Source organism: Myotis daubentonii, chromosome 8, assembly GCF_963259705.1.
Source record: "Myotis daubentonii chromosome 8, mMyoDau2.1, whole genome shotgun sequence".
In the NCBI taxonomy this organism is placed as follows: Eukaryota; Metazoa; Chordata; class Mammalia; order Chiroptera; family Vespertilionidae; genus Myotis; species Myotis daubentonii.
In genome coordinates this window covers 33,802,218-33,824,988 of record NC_081847.1, presented here as the reverse complement: position 1 = coordinate 33,824,988, position 22,771 = coordinate 33,802,218, and positions in this window count along the sequence as shown.

The following is a 22,771-nucleotide window of genomic DNA, read 5'->3' as shown; positions in this document are numbered from 1 at the left end:
TTATGTAAATGGTGTCTAAAGTAGACCGATCACAGTCATTAGTTATTAAATGATAGCCATCTAATATTCACTTTACTTTGTGGCATTAGTTTTCGGGGACATACATAATAGATGATCCGTTTATGGCATGTGTACATGTGGGGGTTTGGTTACGTTTTTCTTAAAGTATCTTTACATGGGAATCAAAGGAATCACTTTCTGATTATTAAACTTTGGAAGCTAGTTAGCCTATCTATATGAATTATTTGCTAAATCAAAACCAAAAAGTCACCTAGTTGGTAACTGAGTTGGACAGGGAGCAGGGCAATAGGCAACTTGCATGAAAATACTGTAACACTGAATGCCATCTCAGCAACACTAAGAGTGTTGCCTGGACATACACTGTGTCCTAATATGAGAACCCCCCCCCACCCCCCCGTGTTCCAGGAGCTGTAGGCTGGTATCAGTTGCCAAAATTCATCAGCTGACTCAGATCATCAGGAGCGGCACTGGTCACCCGTCAGCGGAGCCCTTCTATCTGCCCCACATCTAGCGGCTCCTTTCACGGATGGTGGTATGAACGCGCAGGTCCTCTCCTGCCCTCCGAGATGGTCCACAGAGCTCAGGGTGTGGGTGTGCCCACAGGCTGCCAGCACAGGTAGATCTTGATGTCCCAAGAAAGGGATCATTAGCTACCCTGTGGGGTCTGCCATCTTTCCCAGGGAATTCTGTGCTGCGTAGTATCTGCCCGGCAGTGAGTGTGCTCTGGGCACTCCCTTTTATTGGCTCCTTATTACAGCTTATTGTGTCTGAATGATGGTTTAAGTGCAGCCATATGCACATGTAAATACTTTCTCCAAATTTTGCCAGCACACAGTGGTGAAATGTGATGCAATTATGGCCAATGATATTAAGCAGGATATTTTTGGTGGAGTCTTTGGTAAGATATGTAACAGGGAAGGTGCAGAGGTTCAGGTGGCTTGTACCCATTAGATTTTGCCATGCCACTTGCTTTTGCATGAAACGTGGCCATAGTACAACCATGGCAATGCAACCATCTCATAAGTATTTATAGGGCAAAAGCACGTGCTAGAAATGTGGGGAAAGAAAGACAGACATTCAACAAAAACTATTCAAGAAAATAAAAAAAAGAAACTATTCAACAAAATAAAAAAGGCAATCTTCAGAATGGGAGAAAATATTTGCAAACCATATAATGATAGAGTTAATATCCAAAATATATAAAGAACTCAATCACAAAAATAATCTAATTTAAAACTGGGAGAAGAGTTGAATAGACATTTCTCCAGAAAAGACATCTAAATGGCCAACAGGGACATGAAAAAGATGTTCAACATCACTAATCATCTGAGAAATACGAATTAAAACCATAATGAGATATTACCTCATACCTGTTAGGATGGCTATCATCAAGAAGATAATAAATAATAAATGTTGGTGAGGATGTGAAGAAAAGAGAAGCTTGTGCACTATTGGTACAGCCACTATGGAAAATAATATGAAACTTCCTCAAAAAATTAAATATAGAACTACCATGTGATCCAGTAATTCCATCTGCGTATACACCCAAAGGAAAGGAAATGGGATATCAAAAAGATGTCTGCACTCCCATATGTATTACAGTATAATTCACAGTAGCTACGTATGGAAACAACGTAAGTCTCCACTGATGGATGAATGGATAAAGATGTGATAAATCAGTGAATATTCCATTAATCTGGATGAGACAGAAGCCTGCTGGAAACCCAAGAGTACTCTTAAAAGCCCATGCTCAAGGAGTGCCAGAGACATACAGGGAAAAACTGAGCTGCGTGGCTTCAGATTGAGGGCTGGAGGGACAGCTACCATTGTCTCTGTTGAGTCCTCCCCGAACATAGACAAGTCTGATGCCTTATTAGCCTGGTTAACTCCACTAGCTCCACCCTGATGACTCTCTGAGACCCCACCCGACAGCATAGGTCTGCGGGCCCCAGGAGAGTGGCAGGTGACCTCAGTGTACCTTGACACTTTTGCTGAGTGGCCTCAGGCTCAGCACTGGCACCAAATCTGAATCTGTATTAACCTGGCGAATACCACTCACCCCCCACTGGTGACTTCCTGAGACAATGCCTTACCCAACTAGCCTCCTGCCTGGCAGCCTTCAGGCCGCTGCAGGTCTTGGGGTTCCTTGGGCCTCTTGCTGACCTGTCCCAGGTGCAGTACTGGTGGCAGTTGGCCTCACTTTGCAGCATGGCCTCTCCCATGCACATCCAGGCCCCGCACAGGAAACGATCAACCACGGATCACTTTGTAGCTCCTAACAGACAGCTCTGGGCCAGTCACAGGCAACATCTGACACTGACCTGCACTGAAGCCCTCCGCCACTAACAGGCCCCGAAACCAGCACACCTGGAGCCAGCTGCAGCCCTCAGTAGAGCACTGCCTGGTTAGCTCCACAAGTGGCACATCCCAAGGGAGATCTCAGCAGGCACCAGACCCTGCTGGGACTAATCTAGCTCCATGGGGTCAGTTCCTGCACAGCAGCCCATACACTGCAGCCATGGCCAATCCTCACAGCGTGAGGCTCCCACCCACTGACATGCCAACAGCAATCAAGGCTCAACTACAACAAGAGGGCACATTAACTCACACGAGGAACACTCCTGAACTCCTGGCTCAGGTTATCAGAGAGACTGCACCACTGAGCCCCACAGGACAACTACTACATAAAGCCACGCTGCCACGACTAGCACATCTTGAGAGATGTAGCAGATATGACTAATACACAGAAACAAACACAGAGAGGCAGCCAAAATGGGGAGACAAAGAAACATGTGCCAAATGAAAGAACAAGAGAAATCTCCAGAAAAAGAACTAAATGAAAAGGAAGAAATCTACTAGATACAGAGTTTAAAACACGTTATAAAGATGCTCAAAAAACTTAATAACTCAAACAAAGAATAGTAAGCATTAAAAAGGACATAGAAACCATAAAAAAGAACCAGTCAGAAATGAAGCATACACTAGAAAGAATCAACAGCAGATTGCATAAAGCAGAGAATGAAATCATCAATTTAGAAGACAAAGTAACAGAAAACAGCCATTCAGAGCAGCACAAAGGAAAAAAGAATTTTATTAATGAGAATAGTTTCAAAGACCTCTGGAACAACATTCACATCTTGTTCATTTTGGCTAGGTTTTATCAATTTTACTGATCTTTTCAAAAACTAGTGTTTGATTTCATTGATTGGTTAGTGTCCCATATGCAAATATAAAGAATGTCCATTATTGAGTACGATGTTTAATAAATGTCAATTGGGTCAAATTAGTTGATAGTGTGTTCAATTCTCTACTTTCCCCCCCTCTCTATTTGTTCCATGAATAATTGAGAAAGGGTTCTTAAAATATCTGACTATAATTGTGAATTTGTCTTTTTCCTCATAAATTTTATTAGGCTTTCCTTCATGTATTCTGAAACTTTGGTATTAAGTCTTTAAATATTTAGATTGCTATGCTCTCTTCATGAATTTACACCTTAATTATTATAGGAATAACCTGTATATATATATATATATATATATATATATATATATATATATATATATATATATATATATACAGGTTGTTGTTAATCCTCACCCGAGAATATGTTTCCATTGGTTTTTAAAGAGAGTAGGAAAGACAGAGAGGAACATCAATATGAGAGAAACACCTTGATTGGTTGCCTCCTGCACAAGCCCTGACCAGGGCCTGGGCCAGGGAGGAGCCTGCAACTGAGGTATGTGCCCTTGACTGGAATCGAACCCAGGACCCTTTGGTCCACAGACCAACACTCTATCCACTGAGCCAAACTGGAGGACAATAATTTTTGCTCTGTAATTTATTTTGTCTGCTATCAATATAGCTATTCAAGTTCTTCTACATTCTTTACTTTATTTAGTGAATATTCCTTATGGTCAGTAATACTTGGGTCTTGCTTTTCTGTGCAATTCAATAATCTATGCCATTTAATTGAAATGTTTAAGATCATATAAGTTTTATTATTGATATATTGTGTTTAAATTTAGCATCTTGCTATTTGTTTTCTCTTTGTCTCAGGTGTTCTTTCTTTTGTTTTCCCTCCTTTCTGACTCCTTTTATGTGAGTAAAGTATTTCTTATTATTCCACTTTATCTCTTTTGTTGACTTATTAGTTACATCTTTTTCTTGGTCTTTTTATTAAAATAAAATTGACAGCCCAGACAGCGTAGTTCAGTGGTTGAGCATCGACCTATGAGTCACTAGGTCATGGTTCAATTCCAGATCAGGGCACATGCCCGGGTTGCAGGCTTAATCCCCAGTGAGGGGTGTGCAGGAGGCAGCCGATCAATGATTCTCTCTCATCACTGATGTTTCTATCTCTCTCTGCCTCTTCTCCCTTCCTCTCTGAAATCAATCTATATATATATATAAGATGGCAGTGTAGGTAAACGCCTGTACTCTTAACCTCCCACAACCACATCAAAATTACAACTAAAATACAGAAAACACCCTTTCTTGATAAAAACTCTCAGCAAAATGGGAATAGAGGGATCATACCTCAACATAATAAAAGCTCTATATGACAAAACTACAGCCAACATCATATTCAATGGGCAAAAGCTAAACTTATTTTCCCTAAGAACAGGAACAAGACAAGGATGCCCCCTCTCACCACTCCTCTTTGACATAGTACTAGAAGTACTAGCCATAGCAATCAGACAAGAAGAAGAAATAAAAGGCATCCAAATTGGAAAAGAAGAAGTAAAACTGTCCTTATTTGCAGATGATATGATACTATACATAGAAAGCCCCGAAGACTCCATCAAAAAACTACTAGACCTAATAAATGAATTTGGCAATGTAGCAGGATATAAAATTAACACCCAGAAATCTATGGCCTTTTTATACACCAATAATGAACTCACAGAAAGAGAAATGAAAAAAACAATCCCATTTACCATTGCACCAAAAAAATTAAGATACCTAGGAATAAACTTAACCAAGGACGTAAAAGACCTGTACTCAGAAAACTACAGGACATTGAAAAAAGAGATAGAGGAAGACATAAACAAATGGAAAAACATACCATGTTCATGGATTGGTAGAATCAACATCATTAAAATATCCATACTACCTAAAGCAATCTATAGATTCAATACAATACCTATTAAAATACCAATGGCATATTTCAAAGAACTAGAACAAACTTACCAGGGTTCTTAATCCAGCATCTAGAAGGGTTCAGGAATCTGGAGAAGGCGCTGTGCATAAATTAAATAAGAGTCCAGAGACGAAACATAATTTTGGAAGGCATTTGGGGGCCAACGGAGCTTGGCTAAAGAAACCAAGTTCTCATCTCAGGACCCCTTGCTATTTATTAACACAACTATTCCTAAAGCAAGGTGGAGATATACACATCAAAGGGTAGGGTTTCGTATACACAATCCATTGTCAGAATGGGGAATTTCTTACGGCTGTTCAGGTGTTTGGCCAGTAGGAGGCAATAACATGTAGATTAAGATGCCCTCAGCTGTCTGGCAGCAAGCAACCATTTTATGTATCCTCTTCAGGTTTGGGGAAATGCCCTCAGCCATCTCCAGGTGATTCAGCCCTGCTGACATGCTGGAATTGGCTTCTGGCACAAACTCTCCAAAAATTTATCTGGAATAAAAAAAGACCCCGAATAGCCACAGCTATCCTAAGAAAGAACAACAAAGTTGGAGAGATCACAATAACAGACACCAAACTATATTACCAAGCTACGGTTCTCAAAACTGCCTGGTACTAGCATAAGAACAGACATATAGACCAATGGAACAGAATAGAGGACCCAGAAATTGGCCCAAGCCATTATACTCAATTAATATTTGACAAAGGAGGCAAGAGCATACAATGGAGTCAAAACAGCCTCTTTAATAAATGGTGCTGGGAAATTTGGTCAAGATACATGCAAAAAAATGAAACTAGATAACCAAAGTACACCATACACAAAAACAAACTCAAAATGGCTAACAGACTTGAATATAAGATGGGAAACCATAAAAATCCTACAAGACTCCATAGGCATCAAAATTGCAGACATATGTCGTAACAATATCTTTACAGACACAGATCCTAGGGCAAGAGAGGCTAAGAGGAAAATAAACAAATGGGACTACATCAAAATAAAAAGCTTCTGCACAGCAAAAGAAACCATCAACAAAACAACAAGAAAGCCCACTGCATGCGAGAACATATTTGCCAATGTTATCTCCAATAAGGGTTTAATCTCCAACATTTACAGGGAACTCATACAACTTAACAAAAGGAAGATAAACAATCCAATCAAAAAATGGGCAAAGGACCTAAATAGACACTTTGCAAAAGAGGACATTCAGAAAGCCAAGAGACACATGAAAACATGCTTAAAGTCACTAATCATCCGAGAGATGCAAATCAAAACAACAATGAGGTACCACCTCACACCTGTCAGAATGGCTATCATCAAGAAATCAACAAACGACAAGAGCTGGAGAGGATGCAGAGAAAAAGGAACCCTCCTTCACTGCTGGTGGGAATGCAGACTGGTGCAGCTACTGTGGAGAACAGTATGGCATTTCCTCAAATATTTAAAAATGGAACTGCCATTTGACCCAGTAATACCACTTCTAGGAATTTATCCCAAGAAAACAGAAACACCAATTAGAAAGGATATATATACCCCTATGTTCATAGCAGCACAATTTATAATAGCTAAGATTTAGAAACAGCCTAAATGCCCATCAGCAGATGAGTGGATTATTAAACTATGGTACATCTACAAAATGGAATACTATGCTGCTATAAAAAAGAAGGAATTCTTACCATTTGCAGCAGCATGGATGGAACTGGAGAGCATTTGCTAAGTGAAATAAGCCAGGCTGTGAAAGAAAAATACCACAGGATCTCACTCATTTATGGATAATAAAGAACCATTATAACCTGATGAACAAAAAGATAGATATAGAGGCAGAGAAGCATCAAACAGACTGTGAAATTACAACGGGAAGGCTGGGAAGTGTTGGTGGGGGCGGGGTAAGGGTAAGAGATCAGCCGAAGGACTTGTATGCATGCTTGTAAGCATAACCAATGAACACAAGACACTGGAGGAGGGGGGATGGGGGTGGGCATGTGCCGGAGGGTAGGGAAGGCTGGGGGAAGGTCAATGGGGAAACAAAGGAGACATATGTACTACTATTTGTAATACTCTAAACAATAAAATAAAATTAAAATATATATATATATATACCAAAATCAACTTTATTTTTCTATGCAATCCAACAATTAATAGTAAAATATTAATACTAGTATATACATCAGCATCAGAGATAGGAAATACTTCATGGTAAATATGACAAAAGTTGTTTAAAACTAAAAAAAAAAAATCACAGAGAGAAATTAATCAAGACCTAAGTAAATGGATACATAAACTATGCTCACGGTTTGAAATATTAAAAGGTCAGTTTTCCCCAAATTGACCTATAGAGTGAGTGCAATCCCAACCAAAGGCCTAGCAAGCCTCTTTGTAAATGTTCACTGGCTGATTTTAAAACTTATATGGAAATACAAATGACCTAAAATTGCCAAAAAATACTTTGTAAAAGAAGAACATAGTTATAAAAAAAAAAAAAAACCCAAAACTTAGACTACCTAAATGCAAGAATTATTGTAAAACCCCAGTAATTATGAAAGTTAATGTTGGCATAACGACAGACATATATACCACATATATATGGTATATATAGACATATATCTTCTTTACCCAATTGTCTATTGATAGGCACTTGGGTTGTGTCCATATCTTGGCTACTGTAAATACCAATGCTGCAATAAACATGGGGATGCATATATCATTTTGAATTAGTGTTTTGGATTTCTTTGGATAAATATGCAGAAGTGTTATTGCTGGGTAATAGGGAGTTCTATTTTTAATTTTTTGAGGAAACTCCATACTGTTTCCCATAGTGGCTGCTACCAACAGTGCATGAGGGTTCCCGTTTCCCTGCATCCTTGCCAACACTTGTTTGTTGATTTATTGATGATAGACATTCTGACAGGTGTGAGATGATATCTCATTGTGGTTTCAATTTGCATCTATCTGATGATTAGTAACTCTGAGCATCTTTTCATATGTCTATTAGCCATCTGGATGTTCTTTTTGGAGAAATTTCTATTCAGGTCTTCTGCCCATTTTTAAATTGGATTGTTTGCTTCTTTGATGTTGAGTTGTATTAGTTCTTTATCAATTTTGGATAGTAACTCCTTATAGGATGTATGATTGGCGAATATCTTCTTTCATTCAGTAGATTGTTTTAAACTAGAAAATCATTTTATTTATGCTGCAGCATATCCAGTGCACTCTTTTTAGCAGATTCATAGTATTAAATGATATACTTCATTCAATGATATTCTGTTGATGGACTTCAAAAAGGGATTGGCACATATACCTTTGAGCACTGATTTATTTCTCTAAAAAATACTTTAAAAATATTTATTATCAAAAAAGCATTAATTTGTTCATCCAATAAACAAATGTGTAGGTACTTCTCTGTGTCCAGCACTGGTAAACAGAAAATAATCATATGTGATCAGTGTCTTGAAGAACATCTCATTTTAGGGGAAGAGAAAGACAAATAGACTGTCGGGAGCAGTAAGATAAACACAGATAGAACCAACACAAGAGGCTGTGACAAAAACAAGTAGGAGGACCCAGGCTTGAGGGATCAGAATAAATTATTCTTGTCTGCCTCCGGTCTCTCCAAATTACCATACCACTCGTGTGTTTCTCTCCTGTCTTTTGCATCCCTCCAAGGCATTCGTAGTTTAAGACTCTGAACTGCGGTGCCTCAATGAGAGCTGCTGGCCAATGGACTGAAGTCGTGTTTGGCACAGTGTCCTATATCCTTCTGGTTCACTGGCTGAGCCCATCCCCACCCAGGGAGGACAATAAAAACCTGTGTTCAGAGTCACACTGAATAGAGAGTTCTGGACTCCATAGAATCCTCTATCTACCTACTGTCTTTCAGGAGCCATGAAGTACCTATTACTCGCTCTTGCAATTTTTTTGCTCCTGGCCCAGTTGGTCTCAGGTAAATAGAATGTTGGGGAGAAAGGAACACCATCTCAGAACAGGGTCCTGCACATGGAGTCCGTTTTCAAACTGGCTGTGAGCCTGGGAGTTACAACACGGAGACAGGTTTGCCTTACTCCTTCAACACTCCTCAAGGCTCTCACAGTGTCCACACTGGAGTTGAGGGAGAATAATGAGAAGCCAAGGACTGACGTGGTCACGACACCCCAAGCTTCCCTCTGTGCTGTCACTTAGGGCCAGTGCAGTCCGGCCCTGCCTCGCTTCACTTTGTATGGCACCAGGTATCGCCTCCTGAAGCAGTAATTCTAAGATATCACTTCTTCCAGTTTTCTTCATTCTACAGAGGTCTCCCTTTTATTCCTTTTTTTATTGTTGTTGTTCTGGGATGTGGTGAACAGGACAGGGGAGGCTCTTTCTCAATACCTATAGGACCCTAAGGGGGAAAGGTGAAGAAAACTATTCTGGGTGGACACTGGGAAAGAGTTCAGAACCGCTGGGAGTCCTGTCATATTTCAGCCCTACTTGTGTAAGCATTCCTTCATTTTAATTAATTCCATGGTTTATACTTACAAAATCAACACTGGAACACTGCAAGTGTTTAGGAAATAGAAAATTGGCTACAATTTTATTACCTCTTATAATTTCTAAGTTTTGACCAAGTTATAGGCATATTTCTAAACTGTTTTTTAACAACATTTTATTTTTTAAAAAATGCAGATCTTTAAATATTTCTTGGAAATTAGATTTTAATTAGATTTTAAATAGATGTTTAATATTCTTATTTTTAATTTTTTATTGAATTTATTGGGGTGACACTGGTTAATAAAATTATATAGTTTCAGGTGTACAATTCTATAATATACCATCTGCATATTGTATTGTATGTTCACCACCCCAGGTCAAGTCTCCTTCCATCACCATTGATCAGCCTTTTACCCTCCACACCTCCTCCCCATCCCCCTTTCTCACTGGTAATCACCATACTGTTGTCAGTGTCTATGAGTTTTTGAGGGTGTTTTGTTTAATCCCTTCACCCTTTTCACCCAGACCTCCAACACCTCACCCCTCTGACAGCTGCCAGTCTGTTCTCTGGATCTATGAGTCTATTTCTATTTTGTTTGTTAGTTTATTTTGTTCCTTTGAGTCCACATACGAGTAAAAATCATATGGTACTTGTCTTTCTCTGACTGGCTTATTTCAATTAGCATAATACTCTCCAGGTCCATCCATGCTGTCATAAAAAGTAAGATTTCCTTCTTTTTACAACCAAGTAGTGTTCCATTGTGTAAATGTACCTCAGCTTTTTATTCGCTCATTTACTGATGATCTCTTGGACTGCTTCCAAATCTTGGCCATTTAAATAACATTGCAGTACCCTAGCTGGTTTGGCTCAGTGGATAGAGCACCGACCTACAGACTGAAGGGTCCTGGGTTCGATTCCAGTCAAGGGCACATGCCTGGGTTGCAGGCTCGATCCCAAGAAAATTATTTAATTTATTTTTTAAAATTATTTAATAACAATAAATTAACCAAACAAAAAACAAATAAATAACACTGCAGTGCCCTGACCAGTTTGGCTCAGTGGCTAGAGCGTCGGCCTGTGGACTGAAGAGTCCCAGGTTCGATTCCAGTCAAGGGCATGTACCTTGGTTGCGGGCACATCCCCAGTAGGGGGTGTTCAGGAGGCAGCTGATGGATGTTTCTCTCTCATGGATGTTTCTAACTCTCTATCCATCTCCCTTCCTCTCTGTAAAAAATCAATAAAATACATTTTCTTAAAATAAAAAATAACATTGCAGCGAACACATATAGACTTTCAAATTAGTGTTTCGGTGTCTTCAGATATATTCCAAGAAGTGGAATGACTGGGTCATAAGGCAGTTCCATTTTTAATTTTTTTGAGGAAACTCCATACAGCTTTCCACAGTAGCTGCACCAGTCTGCATTTTCACCAACAGTGCACAAGGGTTCCCTTTTCTCCATATCCTTGCCAACACTTGCTTATTGTTTTTCTTTTGTTTTGTTTTTTATATTTTTATTGATTTCTGAAAGGAGAGAGAGAGGGGGTGTGCAGAAGGCAGCCAATCAATGATTCTCTCTCATCATTGATATTTATAAATTTTGGATATTAACCCCTTAACAGATGTATCACTGGTGAATATGTTCTCCCAATTAGTGAGTTGTCTTTTCATTTTATTGATGGTTTCCTTTGCTGTGCAAAACCTTTTTAATCTGATGTAGTACCATTTGTTTATTTTTTTCTTTTGTTTCCCTTGTCTGAGTAGATATATTAGAAAAAATATTGCAACAAGAATTGCCCAAGGTTTTACTGCCTATGTTTTCTCCTAGAATCTTTATGATTTTGAGTCTAACATTTAAGTCTTTAATCCATTTTGAGTTTATTCTTTTTTTTTCACATATCTGTCCAATTTCCCCAACACCATTTATTGAATAGACTCTCTTTACCCCATTGTGTATTCTTGTCTTCTTTATCAAATATTAATTGACCATAAAGGTGTGGGTTTATTTCAGGGCTTTAGAGTCTGTTCCACTGATCTATATATCTGTTTTTATGCCAATACCATGCCGTTTTGGTTACTATAGTCTGGTAGTATAGTTCAATATCAGGTAGTGTCATTCCTTCATTCATATTTCTCAAGATTGCTGTGGGTCTTTTGTGGTCCCATATAAATTTTTGGAATATTTGTTCTAGTTCTTTGAAATACGCTATTGGTATCTTTATAAGAGTTGTGTTAAATCTATACATTGCTTGGGTAGTATGGAAATTTTTTTCTGGTTAATCCTCACCTCAGGATATATTTTTTTCCATTGGTTTTCAGAGTGGAAGGGAGGGGGAGAAACACAGAGAGAGAAACATCGATGTGAGACACATTGATTGGTTGCCTCCCACATGCACCCCTGACCTCAGCCAGAGATTAAGCTTGCAGCAGGAGGTATGTGCTCTTGACCAGAATCAAACCCAGGACCCTTCAGTTCACAGGCTGACACTCTCACCACTGAGCCAAACCAGGCAGGGCAGGTAGTATTGACATTTTAATGGTGTTAATTCTTCCTATCTGTGAACACAGTATATGCTTCCACTTATTTGTATTTTCATTTTCTTTCTTTTGTGTCTTTTTTAAAAATATATTTTATTGATTTTTTACAGCGAGGAAGGGAGAGGGATAGAGAGTTAGAAACATTGATGAGAGAGGAACATCGATCAGCTGCCTCCTGCACACCCCCCACTGGGGATATGCCCACAACCAAGGTACATGCCCTTGACTGGAATCAAACCTAGACCCTTTGGTCTGAAGGCTGATGCTCTATCCACTGAGCCAAACCGGTCAGGGCTCTTTTGTGTCTTATAATTTTCTGAGTACAGGTCTTTTTCATCATTGGTTAAATTTATTCCTAGGTACTTTTTTAATGCAATTGTAAATGGGATTATTTTCTTAGTTTTCTGTTTGGATAGTTTACCATCTATATATATAAGAGCCAAGTGACCAGAACGACAGAACAAATGGAGTGAACAAAACAACCAGGACAACCGGTCGCTATGACGTGCACTGCAGCGACCAAGCAGCCCAATCAGCCCCAACCTCCCATGGCCCCTCCCCCCAGCTGGCCCAGCCCCCCAATTGGCCCCCTCCACCCCAGTCAGGGGCAGGGCTGGCTGGTCAACCTCCCATGGCCCCCACCCCCCACAGCCTGGCCCTGATTGGCCCCCATTGGGATGGGCGGCTGGACCCCACCAGTGCACGAATTCATGCACCAGGCCTCTAGTTGGTGTATAAAAATGCAATTGAGCCCAGCCGGAGAGGCTCAGTTGGTTGAGCATCATTCTGTGCACCTAAAGGTTGCTGGTTAGATTCCCTGTCGGGGCACATATAGAAGGCAACCAATCTGTTTCTCTCTCACATTGATGTCTATGTATCTCTCCCTCCCTTTCTCCCTCCCTCCCTCCCTTCTTCTCTTCCTCCTTCTTTTCATCTCTCTAAGCATGTCCTCTGGTAGGGATTTAAAAAAATGCAACTGGGTATTTATTTTGTATCCTTCTACTTTACATGTATCAGTTCTAGTAGTTTTTTGGTGGAATCTTTAGAGTTCTCTATATACAGTATCATGTCATCAGCTATTCTACTTTTGTACCAATATTTACTTGAAAAGACCTCTATTGTGTCATTTAAGTTATTTTTCCAATGTGTCAGTATTATAAATAGTGTTCATAAATCATTGTGAGATTTCTGACATATATATAAACAAATTTTATAAGTTCCATTTCCAGGTTTCAGCATATCATTTCTTTTAAAGAAACTGACATATACTTTCAAAGGGTTACTCTTTGTTAGTGTTTTGTTACTAATTTGTTTAAGTTTCACCTGATAAGTATATTTGATATTACTGTAAATATTGTGTGCTGGTTTTTAATACCTTTATTTATATATAAATTCATATCTGTCATATGGTATTATTTTTTAAGGGAACTGGCATACATTTTTAAATGGTTACTCTTAGTATATTAGTGCTTTCTTATTTATTCGTTACTTTTACATGACAGACATATTACCTTTAGCATATTGCATATTGTAAATTTTATTGATTATTTTTAACACCTTTATTGATACAAAACTTACCAACCATATAGTTCATCTATTAAAATGCAGAAACCAATGCCTTTTAGTATATTTAGAAAGTTGTGCAACCATCATCTAACTTTAGAACTGCTTCATCAGCATAAAAAGAAACCTTGCACCATAGCAGTCACTCCTCACTTGGCCCCACCAGCCCAAGGCAAATCACTTTTTTCCCTCAAGGCAAATCACCTTTGATCACCTTCTAATTTTTTTATTTATTATTTGAGGCATAAACATTTCATTTTCATATCAAATCTATTGATATTTTTTCTTTGCATTCTCCATCAGCTTAGAATGTTTCTCCCCATGTTGACAAGTTACTCATACATGCTTCATATTTTCTATGGTTTAATTTTTTTACACTGGATCATATCTCATCTATAATTTTTCAATATATGAAATAAAGTGACTTTTTAAAATTTTAAAATTTAAAGAAATATATATTTAATTTTTAAAGCATGTTTTTATTGATTAGAGAAAGTGAGAGCAACCTGAGCACGTGCCCTGACGGGGAGTCAAACCAGTGACCTTTTGGTGCATGGAACAATGCTCAACCAACAAAGCCACAGCATCCAGGGCCAAAATAACTCTTTGAAGAAGAAATTCCTAACAGAGAGTATTATAATAACTGTTTAGCCTGCCTCTAGAGATAGTAGTTTTCGCTATCAATAGCAAACTATTGAAATTTATGGATGAGAAGAAATTAATGATGGTATGAAAGTTGCCTCAGATGTTTCTGGTCTACTGTATCCTTGAACTTCTATGAGTTTAGATTACATTGTTTCTCTCGGCCTCTGGAAAATTGATACCATATATTACATACTTTCATAGTGTTCTATTTCTAAACTGAAGGCCCTGTGAAAATTCAGATTCCCTTTCTAGACAAATACAAGAGCAATTCCGGATTATTCAAGACCTGGTGGCATTAGAAATGAATACCTAGAAGGATATGTGGAAGGAAGAACCAACAAAACACCAAAAAGCATGGAACATCAGGAATGAAAAGAAGGCAACAATTATTCAATCTGAGATTTCCCCCAGCATATCCGAAATGAGAGACATTTGAGTGTCATGCCTATGGAGGAGAGGTGTAACAGCGAGGAAAGATAATAGATGGAATGGTTAGAAAGGGAGTGAAAGTCCAGGTACTATGATGGAGAGTTCCTGAGGCATTCAGAAGAATAATGAGAGGAAGAAGAATCGTGGAAACAACTGAAGTTTCATAGATACATCAAGCTCTTCACAAGCTCATGGCTTTGCATATGCTATTCCCTTTGCTTCTAACAATCTTCTAGCTCAGCTGTTCTCAACCTGTGGGTTGCGACCCCTTTGGGGGTCGAACAACGCTTTCACAGGGGCCGCCTAAGACCATCGGAAAACACATATATAATTACATATTGTTTTTGTGATTAATCACTATGCTTTAATTATGTTCAATTTGTAAAAATGAAATTGGGGGTCACCACAACATGAAGAACTGTATTAAAGGGTCGCGGCATTAGGAAGGTTGAGAACCACTGTTCTAGCTCGTCACATAGCTGAATCCTGTCTAACTTTCATGTCAAGCCTTGTATGTCACTTTTTGAGGAATAACTTCCTACATTACCCTGTCAATAGTAGCTCTATTTAGTTTCTCTCTATTACATCACATTTCATTCCTTAATTATATTTATATCAATCTGTAGTCACTTATTTGTTTATTTCTTTTGCCTCCTCTCTAATACTGGTATAAGTCCCTAACCTTGTCTGTCCTGCTCAGTAGGCATTGATTATATATTTTTTGACTGAATTTAAAAAAAAAATGACTCAACATAGATCAAGGCAGAAAAGAGTTGCAACATTGTTCAAGGTCTACTATATGTGATGAAAGACTTTATATAGGTATATAATATCTAAATATATACAGCCACACCCTGAAGAATGGCTCTCTGATTAATATAATCTTAGAACAATGCCTCGTGTTTTTATTCCTAAAATTATCAAAAAGTGTGAATATCTCAATGTTATATATGTAATCAACGTTTATATATAACGTTTATAGGTATGTGTCTGTAAGTCAATACAACATTTTGAACAATACAAATTTATAAGGCAAGCATACAGTTATATTCCAAATATAATTTATAAGACCTCAGAAACATGAGAGGACATTCTGAAAATCTCAATAAAAGCCATGTATGTTTTGGGTAATGCTGAGAAGTATTACAACACTAATTTAAGCATTTCACATTCTAAAATGATAACTTGTTAGTTCTATTTAGATGTTTAAGTGGATTTTCTGTTACATTTTAGGAAACTGGGTGGGGATTTTGTATTTATTTGTCATATTTTTTCCCATTTAAAAAAAATGAGCACTAGAACTCTGGTGAAAGTTTGCATACAAAATTCTTTTTTTTTAATATATTTTATTGATTTTTTACAGAGAGGAAAGGAGAGGGATAGAGAGTTAGAAGCATCGATGAGAGAGAAACATCAATCAGCTGCCTCCTGCACGCCCCCTACTGGGGATGTGCCCGCAACCAAGGTACATGCCCTTCACCAGAATTGAACCCGGGACCCTCCAGTCCGCAGGCCGACGCTCTATCCACCGAGCCACACTGGTCAGGGCATGCATACAGAATTCTAACTTCAGGAATGACCAGTCCATATATATACCCATAAATATGTTTATATATGCATAAAATCTCATTTATTCCACAGAAATGGTTTTGACTATTAGGACAAATATATCAAAGCAACTGGTAAAGACTTGGATAGTCAATGCTCAAAAACTGGCTGTTTTAAATGTATTGTGATAAATATCTTTAATGATCTACATAATTCCTTTATGCAGGTGTTATGTTTTTGACAAAGTGTGAATTCAATGATGGATATTGCAGGAAGATCTGCAAACACGGAGAGTATAGAAAATATATTTCAAAATGGAAATGTCCCACGAATACCCGGTGCTGTGCTCGGCTTAAAGACATTAAACCTTTAAGTTCCAGTAATTAAATCTGCCACCGACTGAGAATTGACAACTGTCAGCTACTAAGAAACTGAAAACTATAATAACGGTGACCACTGCTGCTACTGTTTAAGCATGCCAGCCTCTGTCTCCTGCCTTAGGATCCCTGGTTCATTAAAGCAAAGAGGATTGTCCTGGGTCAGTCTTCTCTCTATATCTACCTTCCCACTCTTGTCCCTTCAACAGTGTTTAGAAGGTCATCACACCTTTACATCACGCCAAGTTCTGGGGAGCATGCAAATCAGGTAATAGCCAGGCAAAGAGAGGGTTAGTCCAAAACATCCATTAAGGACTCATGGGCATTAGCGGTGTCATCACTGAAAACATTTCCCAGTCCACATGCCCACAGTCTTTCTGTAGCCATAATTATCAATCTTTAATTTGCATCAGAAACATCTGTAGGGAATGCTAAAACACAGGTTTCTGGTTCTCACTGAGGTAGAGCCTCAGACTTAGCACTACGAATTCCCAGGTGATGTTGCTGGTGCAAAAAGCACACTTGAGAGCCATTGGCCTACAATATGGCATGACAGAAGGCTTCCTCCTACAGATTGAAGGCATTTGCTATATATTTTTAAGTGGTTATTGATACAAAAGCATTCCTATGGAGTTTTCATATTTATTTTCTTATTGGATTTCCTACAACTGTAGGATGACCTCACTTCAGAGAAGAGAAATATTGATTTGTAGGCATCAGAACTGAAATTGAGACAGACGTGTAAAAGCACTCAGTCAATACACTGTGCTATTATCCAATTATTTTCTCTACCTATGAATCTAAAAGCACATAAATTGCCAACTTAGAGCGGCTACAAAAAAGATCAAGGGCTCTGGAGCATGAACTAAACAATGGGATAGGCACTCATGGTAAGCCATAGGACTTTTACCTTAAGGATTCCGCCCATACGGGTCACAGAAGATAATGAGAATAATATAGCACCTTCATTTATTCTATTTTCACCAGGAGACAGGTCTCTGCCTGCGTCAAGAGGCTGATCTATGACCTACATCACTCCCTAATAGAAGAGATGGGAGCAGTGGGTAGACCCAATCAGTACGATACATTGCCTTTTATACTCATGGCTATCATTGTAGGTAGAACTCGTGAATGCACACAGGAAGCTAGAAGGACAGAATTGGTCACTTCAGCAGAGAAGAACAGTAGAAAAAGTCATAAACTTTGAGCCAAATATATACCAGGTTATTCCTGGTCCCACCAGGTATTCAGTCTTAGACTGAGGACAATTGATTTCCCATCTTGAAGCCTAAGTTTCTGAACTGGGAGAATAAAGAAAATACCTACTCCCACTCAGGCTATTTTGAGGGTTGCTAGAGTAGTATCTTCAAATTTACTTACAATATAGGGACTTAGCTAGCAGGTTGCTGATTCTTGGATAAAGGGCAGAAAGGTACTTTTCCCCAGGGCCCTGCCCATTGGATCAAGGCAGCTCTGCAAGGTTATGGGTGATTATAAGCCATGTTTCACCTGGGGGAAAGCTTATTACTATGCAGGGAAGAATGTGACTGAGGTTAGGATAATAGGATCTCCTTGAACAGCCAGGTGGAGTTTTAAAGGCTCCTGGTAGAACTCACTGTGCTTTCTCCTCACTAATCACCTGGATCACCGCCTCGAAAACATCTTGGAGCTGTGAGCGGTGTCATTACGGATGAGGAATATAATTTCAATGCTGCAGGCTGAAACTCAACCCTCCTGTCTTCTTGCCTTATATCCATTTCTTCTTCATCCCATGCTTAAAATTAGTTTGAAAACAACCTTCCCCTGCTGAGAAATATGGGGAAGAATGGGAACCTTTACTGCATAAGAACCCATAATGGGCCAAGCACATTGATGAATCAGAAGCAATATATGGTCATTACAATAACATGGTTAAAGCCGAAGAGACTGGAGCTAAACATATTTGGGTTCTTCCTTTACTACTTTCACTTATCATGTGATCTCTACCAAAATTTCTTCCTTGATAAGACAGATATAATCATATACCTATTTCCTAGAAAAAGTTTAAAAATTATAATTAGCCCTGACTGGTTTGGCTCAGTGGATAGAGCGTCAGCCTGCGGACCAAAGGGTCCCAGGTTCAATTCCAGTCAGGGGCATGTACCTTGGTTGCGGGCACATCCCCAGTGGGGGGTGTGCAGGAGGCAGCTGATCGATGTTCCTCTCTCATCGATGTTTTTAACTCTCTATCCCTTTCCCTTCCTCTCTGTAAAAACATCAATAAAATATATTTTTAAAAAAATTAAAATTAAAATAGGTGAGGCATATGGGACATCACATAAAACTGGAACTTATAAAACTCTAAGGGAGGAGAAACAAGATGGCAGCATAGGTAAACACCTGAAATTGCTGCCTCCCACAACCACTTCAAAATTACAACTAAAAGACAAAATGGACATCATCCAGAACCACAGGATGGTTGGCTGATTGCAAATTCTACAACCAGAAGGAAAGAGAAAAGCACACTGAGACTCAGAGGAAGTGTGGTGTGAAAGTAAAGTGCAGAGGTACGGAGGCGCGCGCGGAAAGGGCTGGCAACTGAGGATACGGCTGTCTTTTTTAAATGGGAGGGAGACACACGCTCCTGACTGCTCTGAACTCCAGTTCCAGGCGAGTCTCTGGGGACCCAGACTCATACGGGGTGAAACTGGACTGTCTGGCAATGGGCAGAACTTGAGGGTGGCTTTCTCTCAGAGGTGCTTGCAGTGATTACCACAGGACACTGAGACCCGGGGCCTCTTAGGGCAGGGCTGAGGATCAGCCGTAGCTGTTTGCTCCACCCTGTTGATTCCCTGAGACCGTGCCCAACCAAGCTGTGTGCAGAGGCTTTGGCATATGAATGCCCTGGCCCTCTGTAATCTAAAATTATCTAACAAACTGCAGCTGGGTCAGAGAGACCAAGAACATCCAAAAGAAGGCCCAAGGCCCCACAGCAACTTGCATTACTTCACAGCTGGGACTCATCTGGGCACCTCCAAAACCCAAACAAAGAAGAGGAATCTGTAGATCTCTCCGTAGCTCCTGCTGAGTAGCTTCAGGCAGAGGCTAAATTAGCACCTCCTTAGAGATTCAAGAGCCAGTGCACCCAGTGGTCAGAGTGGGACCATCCAGATTACACAACTCCCCAGATCCATAAGGGACATACTCAGGGGGCAGACTCAGTGAGCACCAAAGCCCCACTGAAGCAAGTCTTGCCCCATAATGGTGTCTCCAGCACAGAAGTTCTCCTACCATAAACACAGCTGATTCTCACAGCCAATTGGCCTGGAGGTCAATACCTCCCAGTGATACCAACAACAATCAAGGCTTAACTACAACATGACTGTGCACACAGACCACAAAGGGGTGCACCAAGAGTATCCACCTCAGGTAATTGGGGAGGCTGAGCCACTGGGCACTATAAGACACCTAGAACAATAAGCCACTCTATCAACACAGGGAAGCAACCAAAATGCGGAGACAAAGAAACAGGTCACAAATGACAGAAATGGAGGAAAGCAAACTACTGGATATAGAGTTCAAAACCACACTTAAAAGGTTTTTCAAGAATTTTCTAGAAACCGCTGATAAATTTATTGAGACCCTCAATAAATCTAGTGAGACCCTTGAGGATATGAAAAAGGACCAACTAGAAATTAAGCATACACTGACTGAAATAAAGAATAATATACAGAGATCCAAAAGCAAACTACAGGATCCCAAGAATCAAGTCAAAGATTGGAAATTAGAAGAAGCAAAAAACACCCAACTGGAAAAGAAAAAAGAATCCAAAAATCTGAAGATAGTGTAAGGAGCCTCTGGGACAACTTCAAGCGTACCAACATCCGAATTATAGTGGTGCCAGAAGAAGAGAGAGAGCAAGATATTGAAAACCTATCTGAAGAAAAAATGACAGAAAATTTCCCTCACCTGGTGAAAGAAATAGACTTACAAGTCCAGGAAGCGCAGAGAACACCAAACAAGAGAAATCCAAAGAGGACCACACCAAGACATATCATAATTAAAATGCCAAGAGCAAAAGACAAAGAGAGAATCTTAAAAGCAGCAAGAGAACATACAACTGTCAGCTGATTTCTCAATAGAAACTATGCAGGCCAGAAGGGAGTGGCAAAAAATATTTACAGTGATGAATGCCAAGAACCTACAACCAAGATTACTTTATCCAGCAAAGCTATCATTCAGAATTGAAGGTCAGATAAAGAGCTTCACAGATAAGGAAAAGCTAAAGGAGTTCATCACCACCAAACCAGTACTATATGAAATGCTGAAAGGTATCCTTTAAGAAGAGGAAGAAGAAGAAAAAGGTAAAGATAAAAATTATGAACAAAAATACATATCTATCAACAAGTGAATCTAAGAATCAAGTGAAGAAATAATCTGATGAACAGAATGAACTGGTGAATATAATAGAATCAGGGGCATAGAAAGGGAGTGGATTGACAATTCTCGGTTGCGGGAAGAGACTGGACAAAAATCATACACCTATGGATGAGAACAGCGGGGGGGGGGGGGGGGGTAAGGGCAGAGGGTGGGGTGGGAACTAGGTGGAGGGGAGCAATAGGAGGAAAAAGAGGAACAACTGTAATAATCTGAACAACAAAATTTAATTAAAAAAATCTACGGCATGTAGGCTTAGTGAGGTATAAGTTATTACCACTAAAAATATGAAAAATAAAGTAAGGCACATTGAACATGAAGCGCGGTCTCTGGCATCTATGAAATGCTTAGAAAGAAGGAAATTTTACCCTTTGCAACAGCATGGATGGACCTGGAAAGTATTATGCTAAGTGAAATAAGCTAGTCAGAGGAAGACAAGTACCATATGATTTCACTTACATGTGGAACCTGAGGAACAAAATAAACTAACAAACAAAATAAAAACAAACTCATAGATACAAAGAAAGGCCTACAACTGTCAGAGGAGAAGGGAGTTAGGGGGCTGGGTGAAAAAGGTAAAGAGATTAAGCAAAGAAAAAAATACTCATAGGCACAGACAACAGTATGGTAATTACCAGAGGGTGGGGGAGGGGTGAAAGAAGGTAAAGAGGGGATAAATAGTGATGGATGGAGATTTAATTTGGTGTGGTGAACACACAATACAGTGTACAGATGATATGTTGTACAATTGTGCACCTGAAACACGTATAATTTTGTTAAACAGTGTCACCCCAATAAATTCAATAAAAAGTAAAAAATAAAATACTGCAAGTGTTCTCACCACACACACACACACACACACACACACACACTGTAGCTGTGTGAACTGATAGATATGTTAATTACTTTGATTTTGGTAATCATTTCACAATGTATACATATATCAAAACATCATGTTGTATACATAATAAATATATGCAATTTCAATTTATCAATCTATCTCAAGAAAACTGGAAAATAAAATATTCTGAACTAAATTATATTAGAGAGATAACATATCAGCTAAATAGTTCATAGAGTGAAACGTATGTCATTTGATCCGTACATTAGGAAAAGAGATAAATTGAAAATATATTATTAGAGGTTCAAACTAAAACACTAGAGAATGGTTAACACATCAAACTCAAATACATCAAATAAAATAAATAGTAGACATAAATAGAAGAAATTCATAAAACACAAAACAAATATTTTCTTCAATTACAATTGATATTCAATATTATTTTATACTAGAGGCCCGGTGCACAAAAATTTGTGCACTCGGGGGGGAGGGGGGGCCCCTCAGCCTGGCCTGTGCCCTCTAGCAGTCTGGGACCCCTCGGGAGATAACGACCTGCTGGCTTAGGCCTGCTCCCGGGTGGCAGAGGGCAGGCCCAATCCCTAGGTGCAGCCCCTGGTCGGGCTCAGAGCAGGGCCGATTGGGGGGTTGGGGTGCCGTCCCCTGTCACACTCAAGGCAGGGTCGATGGGGAGGTTGTGGAGCAACCCCCTGTCACACACAGAGCAGGGCCCATCAGTGGGGTTGGGGCTCTGTACCCTGTCACGCACAGAGCAGGGCCCATCAGG